Here is a 19,700-nt window from a genome sequence, read left to right as displayed (position 1 = left end):
CATGCATACCACCTACATGATAAAAATCATCTCAGGTGAACGGATGACCGCGTGGCCTAATGGATAAGGCGTCTGACTTCGGATCAGAAGATTGAGGGTTCGAGTCCCTTCGTGGTCGTTTTTGGCCAATGGTCACACAATCTGCTTTACATTCAGAGTGGTAAAAAGTATTTTCCAATACTCTTGTAGTCCTCACTTTCTCATTACTAATCATTAATAAAGTGGAGTACATACTGTAAACTCATTTAGGTTGCATCTTCAGTCTAACTACTTGTGCATTTTAGTGGCATTAAAAAGTGCTTCTATGCCGACGCACTGAATATGTAATAGGTTTGCAGAATTTTGACGTGACAGAATGGGTTTTTAGCTTAAGTGTGTGTAGAAGAACTGCAAGGTGTGTGCCTATGTGTGCATAGAGTGGTACATGTGTAAAATCTGTATGATTTGGGCAGTTAAAGTGCTGATTTTGCCTCCGAGTAAGAAAAGTACTACACAAAATGTATAAAGGATCGGCACATTGGCTGCCTTTGCTAATGCCCCCGTTGCCTAATTTGTAGTGCAATGGTTAAGTTGCAGAGTGTGGTTGAACTTGGTTAGGAGACTTAGTGCCTCTTTCCGTGTCCTACTGATGATAAGGATGGCTTGATACCATTTTCTAAGCCCAGTATATTGAGAAAAGAAGTAAGTGAAGAAGAAGTGTGGAGTCGAAAGTGGTTCTCCAATTTCTCTCCACTTGCTAAAATTGCAAAGTCTCCATTATAGCATAGAAGAGAGCGTTAAAGTCGGGGATGGAAGAGGATGAAAATGGGAAGTTTACTTATAGAGAGAAGTGAGAAATGCCCTGTGTGCACACACCGGTGTCTGACCATAGAATACATTTAAATAATGCCTCTAAAAAAGAGATATGCATGTGTGTCTCAGTGGCCTAATGGATAAGGCACTGGCCTCCAAAGCCAGGGATTGTGGGTTCGAGTCCCATCTGAGGTGATAACAAAAATCCTCCCTCTTTCTTTTCCAGAAAATTAGGTATATTTATTACATGCTTCCTCTCGGAAGTTTATGAGGGATTAGGTACTTTGAAACTGTCCCATTTTACTTGTGTACACTTCACAGTCATGTTAGTGTTCTGAAACTGCAAAGTAGATTTTTAAATGCCTATTTTTGTGAGATGCATTTTCGACCGGCCAGAACATATTCTTTTGGAAAAAATGATTTAAATTGGATTGGTGTGAATCTTGTTTCTAGAGGTGGTGACAGGCTTTCAGCTACTTGAATAGGTCAAGCCAGGATTCATAAAACTTATACAAACTATGTGAGTGTGAAAAATTAGCATATGCGGGAAGGTGCAATTTGTACTACTTTCAAAACAGTTTCAATCCACGTCTGGAAACGTCCAGAGCTATGTAGAGCATACAAATGAGCTTTAAACTCATGAGGAAAGAGGTTTGTATGCAAAAAGGAAAACAAAAGCATATCGTACTCATAAAATTCTCAATATATAGATTCCAAAAAAGTGCTTCCAGCGAAAAGAGCTGAAAGAACACTATGGGATGTAAACCTGAATACCTTTCAATAATATGTTCTCCATCCATGCATACCAACTACATGATAAAAATCATCTCAGGTGAACGGATGACCGCGTGGCCTAATGGATAAGGCGTCTGACTTCGGATCAGGAGATTGAGGGTTCGAGTCCCTTCGTGGTCGTTTTTGGCCAATGGTCACACAATCTGCTTTACATTCAGAGTGGAAAAAGTATTTTCCAATACTCTTGTAGTCCTCACTTTCTCATTACTAATCATTAATAAAGTGGATTACATACTGTAAACTCATTCAGGTTGCATCTTCAGTCTAACTACTTGTGCATTTTAGTGGGATTAAAAAGTGCTTCTATGCCGACGCACTGAATATGTAATAGGTTTGCAGAATTTTGACGTGACAGAATGGGTTTTTAGCTTAAGTGTGTGTAGAAGAACTGCAAGGTGTGTGCCTATGTGTGCATAGAGTAGTACATGTGTAAAATCTGTATGATTTGGGCAGTTAAAGTGCTGATTTTGCCTCCGAGTAAGAAAAGTACTACACAAAATGTATAAAGGATCGGCACATTGGCTGCCTTTGCTGATGCCCCCATTGCCTAATTTGTAGTGCAATGGTTAAGTTCCAGAGTGTGGTTGAACTTGGTTAGGAGACTTAGTGCCTCTTTCCGTGTCCTACTGATGATAAGGATGGCTTGATACCATTTTCTAAGCCCAATATATTGAGAAAAGAAGTAAGTGAAGAAGAAGTGTGGAGTCGAAAGTGGTTCTCCAATTTCTCTCCACTTGCTAAAATTGCAAAGTCTCCATTATAGCATAGAAGAGAGCGTTAAAGTCGGGGATGGAAGAGGATGAAAATGGGAAGTTTACTTATAGAGAGAAGTGAGAAATGCCCTGTGTGCACACACCGGTGTCTGACCATAGAATACATTTAAATAATGCCTCTAGAAAAGAGCTATGCATGTGTGCCTCAGTGGCCTAATGGATAAGGCACTGGCCTCCTAAAACAGGGATTGTGGCTTCGAGTCCCGTCTGAGGTGATAACAAAAATCCTGCCTCTTTCTTTTCCAGAAAATTAGGTAGATTTATTACATGCTTCCTCTCAGAAGTTTATGAGGGATTAGGTACTTTGAAACTGTCCCGTTTTACTTGTGTACACTTCACAGTCATGTTAGTGTTCTGAAACTGCAAAGTATATTTTTAAATGCCTATTTTTGTGAGATGCATTTTCGACCGGCCAGAACATATTCCTTTGGAAAAAATGATTTGAATTGGATTGGTGTGAATCTTGTTTCTAGAGGTGGTGACAGGCTTTCAGCTACTTGAATAGGTCAAGCCAGGATTCATAAAACTTATACAACCTATGTGAGTGTGAAAAATTAGCATATGCAGGAAGGAGCAATTTGTACTACTTTCAAAACAGTTTGACTCCACGTCTGGAAACGTCCAGAGCTATGTAGAGCATACAAATGAGCTTTAAACTCATGAGGAAAGAGGTTTGTATGCAAAAAGGAAAACAAAAGCATATCGTACTCATAAAATTCTCAATATATAGATTCCAAAAAAGTGCTTCCAGCAAAAAGAGCTGAAAGAACACTATGGGATGTAAACCTGAATACCTTTCAATAATATGTTCTCCATCCATGCATACCACCTACATGATAAAAATCATCTCAGGTGAACGGATGACCGTGTGGCCTAATGGATAAGGCGTCTGACTTTGGATCAGAAGATTGAGGGTTCGAGTCCCTTCGTGGTCGTTTTTGGCCAATGGTCCCACAATCTGCTTTACATTCAGAGTGGAAAAAGTATTTTCCAATACTCTTGTAGTCCTCACTTTCTCATTACTAATCATTAATAAAGTGGAGTACATACTGTAAACTCATTCAGGTTGCATCTTCAGTCTAACTACTTGTGCGTTTTAGTGGCATTAAAAAGTGCTTCAATGCCGACGCACTGAATATGTAATAGGTTTGCAGAATTTTGACGTGACAGAATGGGTTTTTAGCTTAAGTGTGTGTAGAAGAACTGCAAGGTGTGTGCCTATGTGTGCATAGAGTGGTACATGTGTAAAATCTGTATGATTTGGGCAGTTAAAGTGCTGATTTTGCCTCCGAGTAAGAAAAGTACTACACAAAATGTATAAAGGATCGGCACATTGGCTGCCTTTGCTGATGCCCCCGTTGCCTAATTTGTAGTGCAATGGTTAAGTTGCATAGTGTGGTTGAACTTGGTTAGGAGACTTAGTGCCTCTTTCCGTGTCCTACTGATGATAAGGATGGCTTGATACCATTTTCTAAGCCCTATATATTGAGAAAAGAAGTAAGTGAAGAAGAAGTGTGGAGTCGAAAGTGGTTCTCCAATTTCTCTCCACTTGCTAAAATTGCAAAGTCTCCATTATAGCATAGAAGAGCGCGTTAAAGTCGGGGATGGAAGAGGATGAAAATGGGAAGTTTACTTATAGAGAGAAGTGAGAAATGCCCTGTGTGCACACACCGGTGTCTGACCATAGAATACATTTAAATAATGCCTCTAAAAAAGAGCTATGCATGTGTGTCTCAGTGGCCTAATGGATAAGGCACTGGCCTCCAAAGCCAGGGATTGTGGGTTCGAGTCCCATCTGAGGTGATAACAAAAATCCTCCCTCTTTCTTTTCCAGAAAATTAGGTAGATTTATTACATGCTTCCTCTTGGAAGTTTATGAGGGATTAGGTACTTTGAAACTGTCCCATTTTACTTGTGTACACTTCACAGTCATGTTAGTGTTCTGAAACTGCAAAGTAGATTTTTAAATGCCTATTTTTGTGAGATGCATTTTCGACCGGCCAGAACATATTCTTTTGGAAAAAATGATTTAAATTGGATTGGTGTGAATCTTGTTTCTAGAGGTGGTGACAGGCTTTCAGCTACTTGAATAGGTCAAGCCAGGATTCATAAAACTTATACAAACTATGTGAGTGTGAAAAATTAGCATATGCAGGAAGGAGCAATTTGTACTACTTTCAAAACAGTTTCAATCCACGTCTGGAAACGTCCAGAGCTATGTAGAGCATACAAATGAGCTTTAAACTCATGAGGAAAGAGGTTTGTATGCAAAAAGGAAAACAAAAGCATATCGTACTCATAAAATTCTCAATATATAGATTCCAAAAAAGTGCTTCCAGCGAAAAGAGCTGAAAGAACACTATGGGATGTAAACCTGAATACCTTTCAATAATATGTTCTCCATCCATGCATACCACCTACATGATAAAAATCATCTCAGGTGAACGGATGACCGCGTGGCCTAATAGATAAGGCAGGTACCAAAGGGGAGGGATCAGGGGGGCGTTTTCCGCTCACAAAGAGTGAGTGGGAGGTCCAAACTGGTAAGGTGCCCCGACAATGAAGTTTTTAAAAAGAAGGCTACCAGTAGTTCCTCAGGGAGAGGAAAGAAGTGGAGATGAATCGGTGAATTAGCCTAGAAGGACTACATGTATACTATGTGTAAAGTGGGTAATCCTTTTGTTGGATTTTAATGCCCTCACACACCCTTTCAGGTGTCATGCTTCATCATCTGGGCTGCTCCTCGTCGGGCCGGCGGTGCAATGCCTAACGGGCTCCCTAAAAAGGGGCACTTTATCGGAGTTCTTTTAATCCAACAGCCGTCAGGTGAAGTGCGGGTGTGTGGGCCTGATTATTGTAGATACAAAAAGTGAGTTAAAACAGGGTCGAAAGTACCAGTGTGGAAAATCAATTTATTTTAATGGTCTCCTTCCCTGATTAAAAAGGTGTATGTAGCACTAGGTAGAGTGTAATGTCTCTAGTTGTAGTGCATGGGATTGGTGGTCAACATGTTTCTCGCAGTGAGCTCGTGCGCTCGCGATTCGTCAGGACCTATCAAGATATCTACAATGGTAACAGGGGACTATCTATAGTATAGTGGTCTCCTAGTCATAGTCGGTTATGTGAACAAAAAACTTATTCCTAAAATACCTGTTGAGGTCTCGTGCTACCTGCAGAAAAAACAGTACATTAAGTTGGTCAATGTAGAGACATATAGCCACAGGTATCGGGAATTATAAATCAAACAAAAAGGCTTACAAGGTGATTCATCTCCAACATAGTTAAAAATGTAACAGTGGTGACTGCTGGTGCTCGAGCGTCAACAACTGCTCCTAAAAAGTGGTGTACCAACAAGGTGATTGGTACACCACTTTTTAGGAGCAGTTGTTGACGCTCGAGCACCAGCAGTCACCACTGTTACATTTTTAACTATGTTGGAGATGAATCACCTTGTAAGCCTTTTTGTTTGATTTATAATTCCTGATACCTGTGGCTATATGTCTCTACATTGACCAACTTAATGTACTGTTTTTTCTGCAGGTAGCACCAGACCTCAACAGGTATTTTAGGAATAAGTTTTTTGTTCACATAACCGACTATGACTAGGAGACCACTATACTATAGATAGTCCCCTGTTACCATTGTAGATATCTTGATAGGTCCTGACGAATCGCGAGCGCACGAGCTCACTGCGAGAAACATGTTGACCACCAATCCCATGCACTACAACTAGAGACATTACACTCTACCTAGTGCTACATACACCTTTTTAATCAGGGAAGGAGACCATTAAAATAAATTGATTTTCCACACTGGTACTTTCGACCCTGTTTTAACTCACTTTTTGTATCTACAATAATCAGGCCCACACACCCGCACTTCACCTGACGGCTGTTGGATTAAAAGAACTCCGATAAAGTGCCCCTTTTTAGGGAGCCCGTTAGGCATTGCACCGCCGGCCCGACGAGGAGCAGCCCAGATGATGAAGCATGACACCTGAAAGGGTGTGTGAGGGCATTAAAATCCAACAAAAGGATTACCCACTTTACACATAGTATACATGTAGTCCTTCTAGGCTAATTCACCGATTCATCTCCACTTCTTTCCTCTCCCTGAGGAACTACTGGTAGCCTTCTTTTTAAAAACTTCATTGTCGGGGCACCTTACCAGTTTGGACCTCCCACTCACTCTTTGTGAGCGGAAAACGCCCCCCTGATCCCTCCCCTTTGGTACCTACGTTCTGCACGCTTAAACCCCCGTGGGATCCTCTTATTGGTGGGTGAGATTTGTTCTATCCCCCAACTTACCTGAATTTTTTCCTTTCCCTTTGGGAAAGCAGTACGGTTACCCATATTGTAACGGTTTTTACACCCCATCCTCTCATCCAACCCTTCCATCCATGGAGGGACAGGGCTTGAGTTATGGGGATGATCAAGCAGCAGAAATCCTCCGGACCCCGTCCATTCTGGGTCTCGACCAAGAACTGGCCACTGGCAGCCAATCAGCTGAATGGCAATCACTCTCGGATATGAAAAGAGAATGGGTACGCATCACATTACATGGTGCCCTTATGACAGAGTACTTCAGGGCCAATATCTCTCCAAATGGCCTTGTAGTGAAGAACTTTCCAAGAATTTTCTGGGAAGATGGGCAATTCAAAGTTGAATGGTCTCAGATATCGTGGAAGTGCACCAGGGACCTTCTCATTCTGATAGTCAACACTGCAAAGAGATTGGCAGACGAGTTACTTACACGCATTCAGGCGATGGAAAGTAATCTCAAACAGAACAATCCCGGCTCCCAGTATAAAACAAAACTAACTGAGATCAACAATGAGATAGCTGAACATAGAGAATACTTGACGAAACAGAAAGTAACAAAGCTCCAGAAAGATATCAAACGCTTTGATAAGGAAAAAGTCTACCCTTACCTTAAAGCAGATTATGTCCCGCCCAATACCAATTACTCATCAGACATTGATTCGGATTCCTCAAGGAGAGGATCCTCTACCAACAGTGACTCTAGCAATGAGAATATGAGACCTAACCAGGCTAGAGGAAAGAAAGGGAGACGTGGATACAACTACTTTCCACCAACACCCTATCAGGGACCAGCTTTCTGGCAATACCCTATGTACCCACAGAGCCCCCCTCAATTTGGCCCTCAAGGTTTACCTCAATTTGCACCTCAGGGTTTGATCCAGCCCTCACCTTTTTTAGGCAGAGGTTGGGGCAGAGGGCGAGGGCGAAGAGGAGGGGCCCCACAAGAGAAAAGAGTACAATGGGAGGAACCACCACAACGGGGAGTGGAAACCAGGAGCCACACCAGGAAACAAACTTAGTTGTCAATTTGTCTTCAAGGCAATTGACAGCCGTAGAGGACAACGTCCTACAGAAAGGACTAGGATTTGTCCCCACCCCCAGGGTTGACCCTTTCAACCAGACTTGCGAATTACACCAATTCTTCCGCAAGATCCGGTTGCGATTTTTCTTTGAGGGCAAAGACGACATATCAGACGATGACTCAGGTTTACGTAACCCTTCCACCTTCACTCCCCATTCAGGGATGATACCAAATGAAGTACTCACCTATGAACAGGCAGTACTTAAGGATATTAAATCCATTCCTACACAGAAGCAATTCAATAACCTCAGCAGAGCAGAGAGGCTTGCTATTACAACGTTAGCGGACGATCGGTCTATTACCATCAAACAGGCTGATAAAGGTGGGGCCACTGTTATAATGGCAACCACTGATTACGACAACGAGTGTCTGCGTCAATTGGGCAACAGAAAGTACTATACACCGATCCCGAACAACCCCACTCAACGTCTAAAAACTACCATTACTGGTTTGGTTGACTCCGCAGAAAGCAATGGCTGGTTAAGTGAGAAGGAGGCTTCCTTCTTAATCCAAAAAGAACCAAGGACCCCCTTTTTCTATGTTCTACCAAAGATTCACAAGGGGGTCACACCAGTACCTGGACGCCCCATAGTATCGGGCATTGATTCAATTCTAGAACCGTTGTCTAAGTTCTGCGATCATTTCCTTCAACCATTAGTGAAACGCACGCCTTCTTACATACAGGACACGACAGATGTTCTACGCCTATTGGATCAAACAGAGGACACTCATAACATCAACTTCCTCATCACTCTAGACGTGGAAGCCCTGTATACTAATATTCCACAAAGGGCAACTCTCGAAGTGATCGAGGAGGTACTTGGAGGTGAACCTTGGGAATCACCGACTCCAGTGTCCTTCATCATTGAATGCGCCACCATAGCCCTGACAGAAAATTTCTTCGAGTTTAAAGGCCAATTATACCACCAGACTCAAGGTACTTCCATGGGAAGTACCTTTGCTCCGAGTCTAGCCTGTTTGTATATGGCTTGGTTTGAGGGGTTACACATCTTTTGTGATACGAATCCATACCGTCACAACATTCTACTATGGAGACGATTCATAGATGATATTTTGATTTTTTGGTCTGGATATTCTGGGAGCTACGAAGCATTCTATACATGGCTCAACCAGTTGAACCCTCACCTCAACTTCACCATCACAGTATCCCCCTCACAAATCGCATTCCTTGACCTAACTATTATGTTGAGCGAGGGTATTCTTTCCACGACTCTTTACAAGAAGAGCACTGATCGCAATAGCCTGCTTCACTTTACCAGTCACCACCCGAGAGCTCTCAAGGAGAACTTGCCCTTCGGGCAGTTTCTAAGATTAAGACGAAACTGTAGCACGATTGATACTTTCAAAAGTGAAGCCGAAATCCTTTCCAATAAATTAAGAGAAAGACAATACCCGCTGAGAAGTATCACCAAGTCCAAAAAACGGGCACGAAATAACAACAGAGAAGCCCTTTTAGAACCCAGAGAGAACACCACAACTGTGTCTGACATCCTTACCTGTGTGACAACCTTCTCACCCAACACCAACCAGGTTGTTAAGGTCCTTAAAAAACACTGGAATATCCTTAATACTGGGCAAATGAATCTCGAACTACCAAGATTTGCATACAGACGCACCAAAAACATTAAAGACTTGGTAATACAAACCAGACCGAGACCCAAAACCAAACCCACACAGAACACACTCTGGCAACTGCCTGCAGTGAAGGGACATTTTCCGTGTGGCATATGCACTGCCTGTACATTTACATCTTTACACAAAACCATCACCCTCAACACTACTTTTACTTGGGAACTGAGGTCACATACTAACTGCAACACCAGTAATTGCATTTATCTCCTTACATGTCCCTGTAATCTGTACTACGTAGGGATGACGACCAGACCAATTAAATTGCGAATCTCTGAACATCGCAGCAATTTTCGGTGTAAAAAACAGAACACCAAAATCAGTGCCCATTTTCTTGAGAAACAACATTCCCCAGACTCTGTCAAATGGCTGGTTCTAGAAACCCACCCTCAATTGTCACAACACAGTCTTTTTAAGAAGGAACAAAGATGGATACACCGTCTGTCTTCTAATGTCACTGGGCTTAATGATGATATTCCCTGGGGAGCCCTTAAGCTATAACTGGTTCACTCTTCTACCTTGTTCTTCTCTTATGTTCTAAATGAATTAACATTTAAGTATGCGTTCCAGTGTATACCAAGGCTCACACTTCCACCCACAACCCTTTGATATATCTTATTAAGGTTTTCTTGGCACCCTGCCTTTACTCTGAATCCAATTGAGACTAAACTTTATTGACACCTCGCCTCCCAAACCAAGATGGCTGACGATACTGTCCTTCTTTGCTTTTTGCAAATAATTCACTCACATTTGAAGAGTTCAACTCATTCGAAGTGTTTTGTCCATTCTGTGAATGCTAAACACTGCGCACGAACATCGTAATTATACATTACCCCAGCCCGCATAAATATAATCCTAGCTACTCGCGCGAGTTGGAATTGCGATCACGTGACCTCGTCACATGACATGACCGGAAGTATTTAACTTCGAGCGAGCGCCCAGGTCACCACCTCCCAGACTCGGTGGCCCGGGTAGGTCAAGTGTCAGAGCGTGAGCGGGGCAGATGTAAGTACCTATACACGGAATCCGTGTTTTCATTCTTTTAAACTAGCAATCACTCCTCCTCTTCCCCGAGCGCTTGTGTTACTCCCGTAATGCAAGCACGAGCTAGTTGCCCTCCCGCTGGCATTAGGCTGTCTGCATCGGTTGACATAACTATGCTCTGGCCGATTCACTATTCCTCATTGTAATTCCCCATATTATGGAGCTCTAGGAGAACTAGTGTCATAGAATTGGGACGCCATTGTTTTACATTCTACAACATCATTACGAGTAGTCAGTCCCAAGTCACATGCATTTTTTCCTGACTCTGACATCATCTCACATCATTTGGGAACGCAGCTTGTTCGTGGGGTTAATCAATCAGCGTATTCGTATTTCTACCAACTTTATAGCGCTAAATGCCCCCATATGTTCCAGCTGTGATTACTGCATTATTTAAGCTCGCTATCACCTTCTAGTTCAGACCTACTTTTAGAGGTCCTTCGCCGCACGCTGAGTCCACCGAGAACTGTTGTGGCCTACAGTCCTACTGATTGGGGTGAGTCCAACGATGTTTCCTGCCGCTTTGATTGTTTTTAAATGTTCCACATAGGTGTTTAGCCACTATAGTTCACCTTGTTGGTACACCACTTTTTAGGAGCAGTTGTTGACGCTCGAGCACCAGCAGTCACCACTGTTACATTTTTAACTATGTTGGAGATGAATCACCTTGTAAGCCTTTTTGTTTGATTTATAATTCCTGATACCTGTGGCTATATGTCTCTACATTGACCAACTTAATGTACTGTTTTTTCTGCAGGTAGCACCAGACCTCAACAGGTATTTTAGGAATAAGTTTTTTGTTCACATAACCGACTATGACTAGGAGACCACTATACTATAGATAGTCCCCTGTTACCATTGTAGATATCTTGATAGGTCCTGACGAATCGCGAGCGCACGAGCTCACTGCGAGAAACATGTTGACCACCAATCCCATGCACTACAACTAGAGACATTACACTCTACCTAGTGCTACATACACCTTTTTAATCAGGGAAGGAGACCATTAAAATAAATTGATTTTCCACACTGGTACTTTCGACCCTGTTTTAACTCACTTTTTGTATCTACAATAATCAGGCCCACACACCCGCACTTCACCTGACGGCTGTTGGATTAAAAGAACTCCGATAAAGTGCCCCTTTTTAGGGAGCCCGTTAGGCATTGCACCGCCGGCCCGACGAGGAGCAGCCCAGATGATGAAGCATGACACCTGAAAGGGTGTGTGAGGGCATTAAAATCCAACAAAAGGATTTCCCACTTTACACATAGTATACATGTAGTCCTTCTAGGCTAATTCACCGATTCATCTCCACTTCTTTCCTCTCCCTGAGGAACTACTGGTAGCCTTCTTTTTAAAAACTAATAGATAAGGCGTCTGACTTTGGATCAGAAGATTGAGGGTTCGAGTCCCTTCGTGGTCGTTTTTGGCCAATGGTCACACAATCTGCTTTACATTCAGAGTGGAAAAAGTATTTTCCAATACTCTTGTAGTCCTCACTTTCTCAGTACTAAACATTAATAAAGTGGACTACATACTGTAAACTCATTCAGGTTGCATCTTCAGTCTAACTACTTGTGCATTTTAGTGGCATTAAAAAGTGCTTCTATGCCGATGCACTGAATATGTAATAGGTTTGCAGAATTTTGACGTGACAGAATGGGTTTTTAGCTTAAGTGTGTGTAGAAGAACTGCAAGGTGTGTGCCTATGTGTGCATAGAGTGCTACATGTGTAAAATCTGTATGATTTGGGCAGTTAAAGTGCTGATTTTGCCTCCGAGTAAGAAAAGTACTACACAAAATGTATAAAGGATCAGCACATTGGCTGCCTTTGCTGATGCCCCCATTGCCTAATTTGTAGTGCAATGGTTAAGTTGCAGAGTGTGGTTGAACTTGGTTAGGAGACTTAGTGCCTCTTTCCGTGTCCTACTGATGATAAGGATGGCTTGATACCATTTTCTAAGCCCAGTATATTGAGAAAAGAAGTAAGTGAAGAAGAAGTGTGGAGTCGAAAGTGGTTCTCCAATTTCTCTCCACTTGCTAAAATTGCAAAGTCTCCATTATAGCATAGAAGAGAGCGTTAAAGTCGGGGATGGAAGAGGATGAAAATGGGAAGTTTACTTATAGAGAGAAGTGAGAAATGCCCTGTGTGCACACACCGGTGTCTGACCATAGAATACATTTAAATAATGCCTCTAGAAAAGAGCTATGCATGTGTGCCTCAGTGGCCTAATGGATAAGGCACTGGCCTCCTAAGCCAGAGATTGTGGGTTCGAGTCCCATCTGAGGTGATAACAAAAATCCTCCCTCTTTATTTTCCAGAAAATTAGGTAGATTTATTACATGCTTCCTCTCGGAAGTTTATGAGGGATTAGGTACTTTGAAACTGTCCCATTTTACTTGTGTACACTTCACAGTCATGTTAGTGTTCTGAAACTGCAAAGTAGATTTTTAAATGCCTATTTTTGTGAGATGCATTTTCGACCGGCCAGAATATATTCTTTTGGAAAAAATGATTTGAATTGGATTGGTGTGAATCTTGTTTCTAGAGGTGGTGACAGGCTTTCAGATACTTGAATAGGTCAAGCCAGGATTCATAAAACTTATACAACCTATGTGAGTGTGAAAAATTAGCATATGCAGGAAGGAGCAATTTGTACTACTTTCAAAACAGTTTCACTCCACGTCTGGAAACGTCCAGAGCTATGTAGAGCATACAAATGAGCTTTAAACTCATGAGGAAAGAGGTTTGTATGCAAAAAGGAAAACAAAAGCATATCGTACTCATAAAATTCTCAATATATAGATTCCAAAAAAGTGCTTCCAGCTAAAAGAGCTGAAAGAACACTATGGGATGTAAAACTGAATACCTTTCAATAATATGTTCTCCATCCATGCATACCACCTACATGATAAAAATCATCTCAGGTGAACGGATGACCGCGTGGCCTAATGGATAAGGCGTCTGACTTCGGATCAGGAGATTGAGGGTTCGAGTCCCTTCGTGGTCGTTTTTGGCCAATGGTCACACAATCTGCTTTACATTCAGAGTGGAAAAAGTCTTTTCCAATACTCTTGTAGTCCTCACTTTCTCATTACTAATCATTAATGAAGTGGAGTACATACTGTAAACTCATTCAGGTTGCATCTTCAGTCTAACTACTTGTGCATTTTAGTGGCATTAAAAAGTGCTTCTATGCCGACGCACTGAATATGTAATAGGTTTGCAGAATTTTGACATGACAGAATGGGTTTTTAGCTTAAGTGTGTGTAGAAGAACTGCAAGGTGTGTGCCTATGTGTGCATAGAGTAGTACATGTGTAAAATCTGTATGATTTGGGCAGTTAAAGTGCTGATTTTGCCTCCGAGTAAGAAAAGTACTACACAAAATGTATAAAGGATCGGCACATTGGCTGCCTTTGCTGATGCCCCCATTGCCTAATTTGTAGTGCAATGGTTAAGTTGCAGAGTGTGGTTGAACTTGGTTAGGAGACTTAGTGCCTCTTTCCGTGTCCTACTGATGATAAGGATGGCTTGATACCATTTTCTAAGCCCTATATATTGAGAAAAGAAGTAAGTGAAGAAGAAGTGTGGAGTCGAAAGTGGTTCTCCAATTTCTCTCCACTTGCTAAAATTGCAAAGTCTCCATTATAGCATAGAAGAGAGCGTTAAAGTCGGGGATGGAAGAGGATGAAAATGGGAAGTTTACTTATAGAGAGAAGTGAGAAATGCCCTGTGTGCACACACCGGTGTCTGACCATAGAATACATTTAAATAATGCCTCTAGAAAAGAGCTATGCATGTGTGCCTCAGTGGCCTAATGGATAAGGCACTGGCCTCCTAAGCCAGGGATAGTGGGTTCAAGTCCCATCTGAGGTGATACCAAAAATCCTCCTCTCTTACTTTTCGAGAAAATTAGGTAGATTTATTACATGCTTCCTCTCAGAAGTTTATGAGGGATTAGGTACTTTGAAACTGTCCCGTTTTACTTGTGTACACTTCACAGTCATGTTAGTGTTCTGAAACTGCAAAGTATATTTTTAAATGCCTATTTTTGTGAGATGCATTTTCGACCGGCCAGAACATATTCCTTTGATAAAAATTATATGAATTGGAATGGTGTGAATCTTGTTTCTAGAGGTGGTGACAGGCTTTCAGCTACTTGAATAGGTCAAGCCAGGATTCATAAAACTTATACAACCTATGTGAGTGTGAAAAATTAGCATATGCAGGAAGGAGCAATTTGTACTACTTTCAAAACAGTTTCACTCCACGTCTGGAAACGTCCAGAGCTATGTAGAGCATACAAATGAGCTTTAAACTCATGAGGAAAGAGGTTTGTATGCAAAAAGGAAAACAAAAGCATATCGTACTCATAAAATTCTCAATATATAGATTCCAAAAAAGTGCTTCTAGCGAAAAGAGCTGAAAGAACACTATGGGATGTAAACCTGAATACCTTTCAATAATATGTACTCCATCCATGCATACCACCTACATGATAAAAATCATCTCAGGTGAACGGATGACCTCGTGGCCTAATGGATAAGGCTTCTGACTTCGGATCAGAAGATTGAGGGTTCGAGTCCCTTCATGGTCGTTTTTGGCCAATGGTCACACAATCTGCTTTACATTCAGAGTGGAAAAAGTATTTTCCAATACTCTTGTAGTCCTCACTTTCTCATTACTAATCATTAATAAAGTGGAGTACATACTGTAAACTCATTCAGGTTGCATCTTCAGTCTAACTACTTGTGCATTTTAGTGGCATTAAAAAGTGCTTCTATGCCGATGCACTGAATATGTAATAGGTTTGCAGAATTTTGACGTGACAGAATGGGTTTTTAGCTTAAGTGTGTGTAGAAGAACTGCAAGGTGTGTGCCTATGTGTGCATAGAGTGGTACATGTGTAAAATCTGTATGATTTGGGCAGTTAAAGTGCTGATTTTGCCTCCGAGTAAGAAAAGTACTACACAAAATGTATAAAGGATCGGCACATTGGCTGCCTTTGCTGATGCCCCCATTGCCTAATTTGTAGTGCAATGGTTAAGTTGCAGAGTGTGGTTGAACTTGGTTAGGAGACTTAGTGCCTCTTTCCGTGTCCTACTGATGATAAGGATGGCTTGATACCATTTTCTAAGCCCAGTATATTGAGAAAATAAGTAAGTGAAGAAGAAGTGTGGAGTCGAAAGTGGTTCTCCAATTTCTCTCCACTTGCTAAAATTGCAAAGTCTCCATTATAGCATAGAAGAGAGCGTTAAAGTCGGGGATGGAAGAGGATGAAAATGGGAAGTTTACTTATAGAGAGAAGTGAGAAATGCCCTGTGTGCACACACCGGTGTCTGACCATAGAATACATTTAAATAATGCCTCTAGACAAAACTATGCATGTGTGCCTCAGTGGCCTAATGGATAAGGCACTGGCCTCCTAAGCCAGGGATTGTGGGTTTGAGTCCCATCTGAGGTGATAACAAAAATCCTCCCTCTTTCTTTTCCAGAAAATTAGGTAGATTTATTACATGCTTCCTTTCAGAAGTTTATGAGGGATTAGGTACTTTGAAACTGTCCCGTTTTACTTGTGTACACTTCACAGTCATGTTAGTGTTCTGAAACTGCAAAGTAGATTTTTAAATGCCTATTTTTGTGAGATGCATTTTCGACCGGCCAGAACATATTCCTTTGGAAAAAATGATATGAATTGGATTGGTGTGAATCTTGTTTCTAGAGGTGGTGACAGGCTTTCAGCTACTTGAATAGGTCAAGCCAGGATTCATAAAACTTATACAACCTATGTGAGTGTGAAAAATTAGCATATGCAGGAAGGAGCAATTTGTACTATTTTCAAAACAGTTTCACTCCACGTCTGGAAACGTCCAGAGCTATGTAGAGCATACAAATGAGCTTTAAACTCATGAGGAAAGAGGTTTGTATGGAAAAAGGAAAAGAAAAGCATATCATACTCATAAAATTCTCAATATATAGATTCCAAAAAAGTGCTTCCAGCGAAAAGAGCTGAAAGAACACTATGGGATGTAAACCTGAATACCTTTCAATAATATGTTCTCCATCCATGCATACCACCTACATGATAAAAATCATCTCAAATGGACGGATAACCGCGTGGCCTAATGGATAAGGCGTCTGACTTCGGATCAGAAGATTGAGGGTTCGAGTCCCTTCGTGGTCGTTTTTGGCCAATGGTCACACAATCTGCTTTACATTCAGAGTGGAAAAAGTCTTTTCCAATACTCTTGTAGTCCTCACTTTCTCATTACTAATCATTAATAAAGTGGAGTACATACTGTAAACTCATTCAGGTTGCATCTTCAGTCTAACTACTTGTGCATTTTAGTGGCATTAAAAAGTGCTTCTATGCCGACGCACTGAATATGTAATAGGTTTGCAGAATTTTGACGTGACAGAATGGGTTTTTAGCTTAAGTGTGTGTAGAAGAACTGCAAGGTGTGTGCCTATGTGTGCATAGAGTGGTACATGTGTAAAATCTGTATGATTTGGGCAGTTAAAGTGCTGATTTTGCCTCCGAGTAAGAAAAGTACTACACAAAATGTATGAAGGATCGGCACATTGGCTGCCTTTGCTGATGCCCCCGTTGCCTAATTTGTAGTGCAATGGTTAAGTTGCAGAGTGTGGTTGAACTTGGTTAGGAGACTTAGTGCCTCTTTCCGTGTCCTACTGATGATAAGGATGGCTTGATACCATTTTCTAAGCCCAGTATATTGAGAAAAGAAGTAAGTGAAGAAGAAGTGTGGAGTCGAAAGTGGTTCTCCAATTTCTCTCCACTTGCTAAAATTGCAAAGTCTCCATTATAGCATAGAAGAGAGCGTTAAAGTCGGGGATGGAAGAGGATGAAAATGGGAAGTTTACTTATAGAGAGAAGTGAGAAATGCCCTGTGTGCACACACCGGTGTCTGACCATAGAATACATTTAAATAATGCCTCTAAAAAAGAGATATGCATGTGTGTCTCAGTGGCCTAATGGATAAGGCACTGGCCTCCAAAGCCAGGGATTGTGGGTTCGAGTCCCATCTGAGGTGATAACAAAAATCCTCCCTCTTTCTTTTCCAGAAAATTAGGTAGATTTATTACATGCTTCCTCTCGGAAGTTTATGAGGGATTAGGTACTTTGAAACTGTCCCATTTTACTTGTGTACACTTCACAGTCATGTTAGTGTTCTGAAACTGCAAAGTAGATTTTTAAATGCCTATTTTTGTGAGATGCATTTTCGACCGGCCAGAATATATTCTTTTGGAAAAAATGATTTGAATTGGATTGGTGTGAATCTTGTTTCTAGAGGTGGTGACAGGCTTTCAGATACTTGAATAGGTCAAGCCAGGATTCATAAAACTTATACAACCTATGTGAGTGTGAAAAATTAGCATATGCAGGAAGGAGCAATTTGTACTACTTTCAAAACAGTTTCACTACACGTCTGGAAACGTCCAGAGCTATGTAGAGCATACAAATGAGCTTTAAACTCATGAGGAAAGAGGTTTGTATGCAAAAAGGAAAACAAAAGCATATCGTACTCATAAAATTCTCAATATATAGATTCCAAAAAAGTGCTTCCAGCTAAAAGAGCTGAAAGAACACTATGGGATGTAAAACTGAATACCTTTCAATAATATGTTCTCCATCCATGCATACCACCTACATGATAAAAATCATCTCAGGTGAACGGATGACCGCGTGGCCTAATGGATAAGGCGTCTGACTTCGGATCAGGAGATTGAGGGTTCGAGTCCCTTCGTGGTCGTTTTTGGCCAATGGTCACACAATCTGCTTTACATTCAGAGTGGAAAAAGTCTTTTCCAATACTCTTGTAGTCCTCACTTTCTCATTACTAATCATTAATGAAGTGGAGTACATACTGTAAACTCATTCAGGTTGCATCTTCAGTCTAACTACTTGTGCATTTTAGTGGCATTAAAAAGTGCTTCTATGCCGACGCACTGAATATGTAATAGGTTTGCAGAATTTTGACATGACAGAATGGGTTTTTAGCTTAAGTGTGTGTAGAAGAACTGCAAGGTGTGTGCCTATGGGTGCATAGAGTAGTACATGTGTAAAATCTGTATGATTTGGGCAGTTAAAGTGCTGATTTTGCCTCCGAGTAAGAAAAGTACTACACAAAATGTATAAAGGATCGGCACATTGGCTGCCTTTGCTGATGCCCCCATTGCCTAATTTGTAGTGCAATGGTTAAGTTGCAGAGTGTGGTTGAACTTGGTTAGGAGACTTAGTGCCTCTTTCCGTGTCCTACTGATGATAAGGATGGCTTGATACCATTTTCTAAGCCCTATATATTGAGAAAAGAAGTAAGTGAAGAAGAAGTGTGGAGTCGAAAGTGGTTCTCCAATTTCTCTCCACTTGCTAAAATTGCAAAGTCTCCATTATAGCATAGAAGAGAGCGTTAAAGTCGGGGATGGAAGAGGATGAAAATGGGAAGTTTACTTATAGAGAGAAGTGAGAAATGCCCTGTGTGCACACACCGGTGTCTGACCATAGAATACATTTAAATAATGCCTCTAGAAAAGAGCTATGCATGTGTGCCTCAGTGGCCTAATGGATAAGGCACTGGCCTCCTAAGCCAGGGATAGTGGGTTCAAGTCCCATCTGAGGTGATACCAAAAATCCTCCTCTCTTACTTTTCGAGAAAATTAGGTAGATTTATTACATGCTTCCTCTCAGAAGTTTATGAGGGATTAGGTACTTTGAAACTGTCCCGTTTTACTTGTGTACACTTCACAGTCATGTTAGTGTTCTGAAACTGCAAAGTATATTTTTAAATGCCTATTTTTGTGAGATGCATTTTCGACCGGCCAGAACATATTCCTTTGATAAAAATTATATGAATTGGAATGGTGTGAATCTTGTTTCTAGAGGTGGTGACAGGCTTTCATCTACTTGAATAGGTCAAGCCAGGATTCATAAAACTTATACAACCTATGTGAGTGTGAAAAATTAGCATATGCAGGAAGGAGCAATTTGTACTACTTTCAAAACAGTTTCACTCCACGTCTGGAAACGTCCAGAGCTATGTAGAGCATACAAATGAGCTTTAAACTCATGAGGAAAGAGGTTTGTATGCAAAAAGGAAAACAAAAGCATATCGTACTCATAAAATTCTCAATATATAGATTCCAAAAAAGTGCTTCCAGCAAAAAGAGCTGAAAGAACACTATGGGATGTAAACCTGAATACGTTTCAATAATATGTTCTC

At 41.2% G+C, this 19,700-nt stretch overlaps 11 non-coding genes across 11 annotated transcripts; all 11 read left to right on the top strand.

Moving 5' to 3' along the window:
• Positions 1 to 45: 45 nt before the first annotated feature.
• TRNAR-UCG (transfer RNA arginine (anticodon UCG)) lies at positions 46 to 118 on the top strand. Its single transcript has one exon. It is a non-coding gene; the product is annotated as a tRNA-Arg (tRNA).
• Positions 119 to 914: 796 nt separating this feature from the next.
• On the top strand, positions 915 to 987 carry TRNAW-CCA (transfer RNA tryptophan (anticodon CCA)). The gene has a single exon. It is a non-coding gene; the product is annotated as a tRNA-Trp (tRNA).
• A 647-nt stretch (positions 988 to 1,634) lies between these two features.
• Positions 1,635 to 1,707, top strand: TRNAR-UCG (transfer RNA arginine (anticodon UCG)). Its single transcript has one exon. It is a non-coding gene; the product is annotated as a tRNA-Arg (tRNA).
• Positions 1,708 to 4,090: 2,383 nt separating this feature from the next.
• Positions 4,091 to 4,163, top strand: TRNAW-CCA (transfer RNA tryptophan (anticodon CCA)). The gene has a single exon. It is a non-coding gene; the product is annotated as a tRNA-Trp (tRNA).
• An 8,513-nt stretch (positions 4,164 to 12,676) lies between these two features.
• TRNAR-CCU (transfer RNA arginine (anticodon CCU)) lies at positions 12,677 to 12,749 on the top strand. Its single transcript has one exon. It is a non-coding gene; the product is annotated as a tRNA-Arg (tRNA).
• Positions 12,750 to 13,396: 647 nt separating this feature from the next.
• On the top strand, positions 13,397 to 13,469 carry TRNAR-UCG (transfer RNA arginine (anticodon UCG)). The gene has a single exon. It is a non-coding gene; the product is annotated as a tRNA-Arg (tRNA).
• A 795-nt stretch (positions 13,470 to 14,264) lies between these two features.
• TRNAR-CCU (transfer RNA arginine (anticodon CCU)) lies at positions 14,265 to 14,337 on the top strand. The gene has a single exon. It is a non-coding gene; the product is annotated as a tRNA-Arg (tRNA).
• A 1,515-nt stretch (positions 14,338 to 15,852) lies between these two features.
• Positions 15,853 to 15,925, top strand: TRNAR-CCU (transfer RNA arginine (anticodon CCU)). The gene has a single exon. It is a non-coding gene; the product is annotated as a tRNA-Arg (tRNA).
• Positions 15,926 to 17,440: 1,515 nt separating this feature from the next.
• On the top strand, positions 17,441 to 17,513 carry TRNAW-CCA (transfer RNA tryptophan (anticodon CCA)). Its single transcript has one exon. It is a non-coding gene; the product is annotated as a tRNA-Trp (tRNA).
• A 647-nt stretch (positions 17,514 to 18,160) lies between these two features.
• On the top strand, positions 18,161 to 18,233 carry TRNAR-UCG (transfer RNA arginine (anticodon UCG)). Its single transcript has one exon. It is a non-coding gene; the product is annotated as a tRNA-Arg (tRNA).
• A 795-nt stretch (positions 18,234 to 19,028) lies between these two features.
• TRNAR-CCU (transfer RNA arginine (anticodon CCU)) lies at positions 19,029 to 19,101 on the top strand. The gene has a single exon. It is a non-coding gene; the product is annotated as a tRNA-Arg (tRNA).
• Positions 19,102 to 19,700: the final 599 nt, after the last annotated feature.

The sequence above is a fragment of the Triturus cristatus genome, chromosome 4_1 (assembly GCF_964204655.1).
Source record: "Triturus cristatus chromosome 4_1, aTriCri1.1, whole genome shotgun sequence".
Lineage (NCBI taxonomy): Eukaryota > Metazoa > Chordata > Amphibia > Caudata > Salamandridae > Triturus > Triturus cristatus.
The sequence above is the reverse complement of the archived record's forward strand: the minus strand, read 5'-3'. Positions and strand labels throughout refer to the sequence as shown.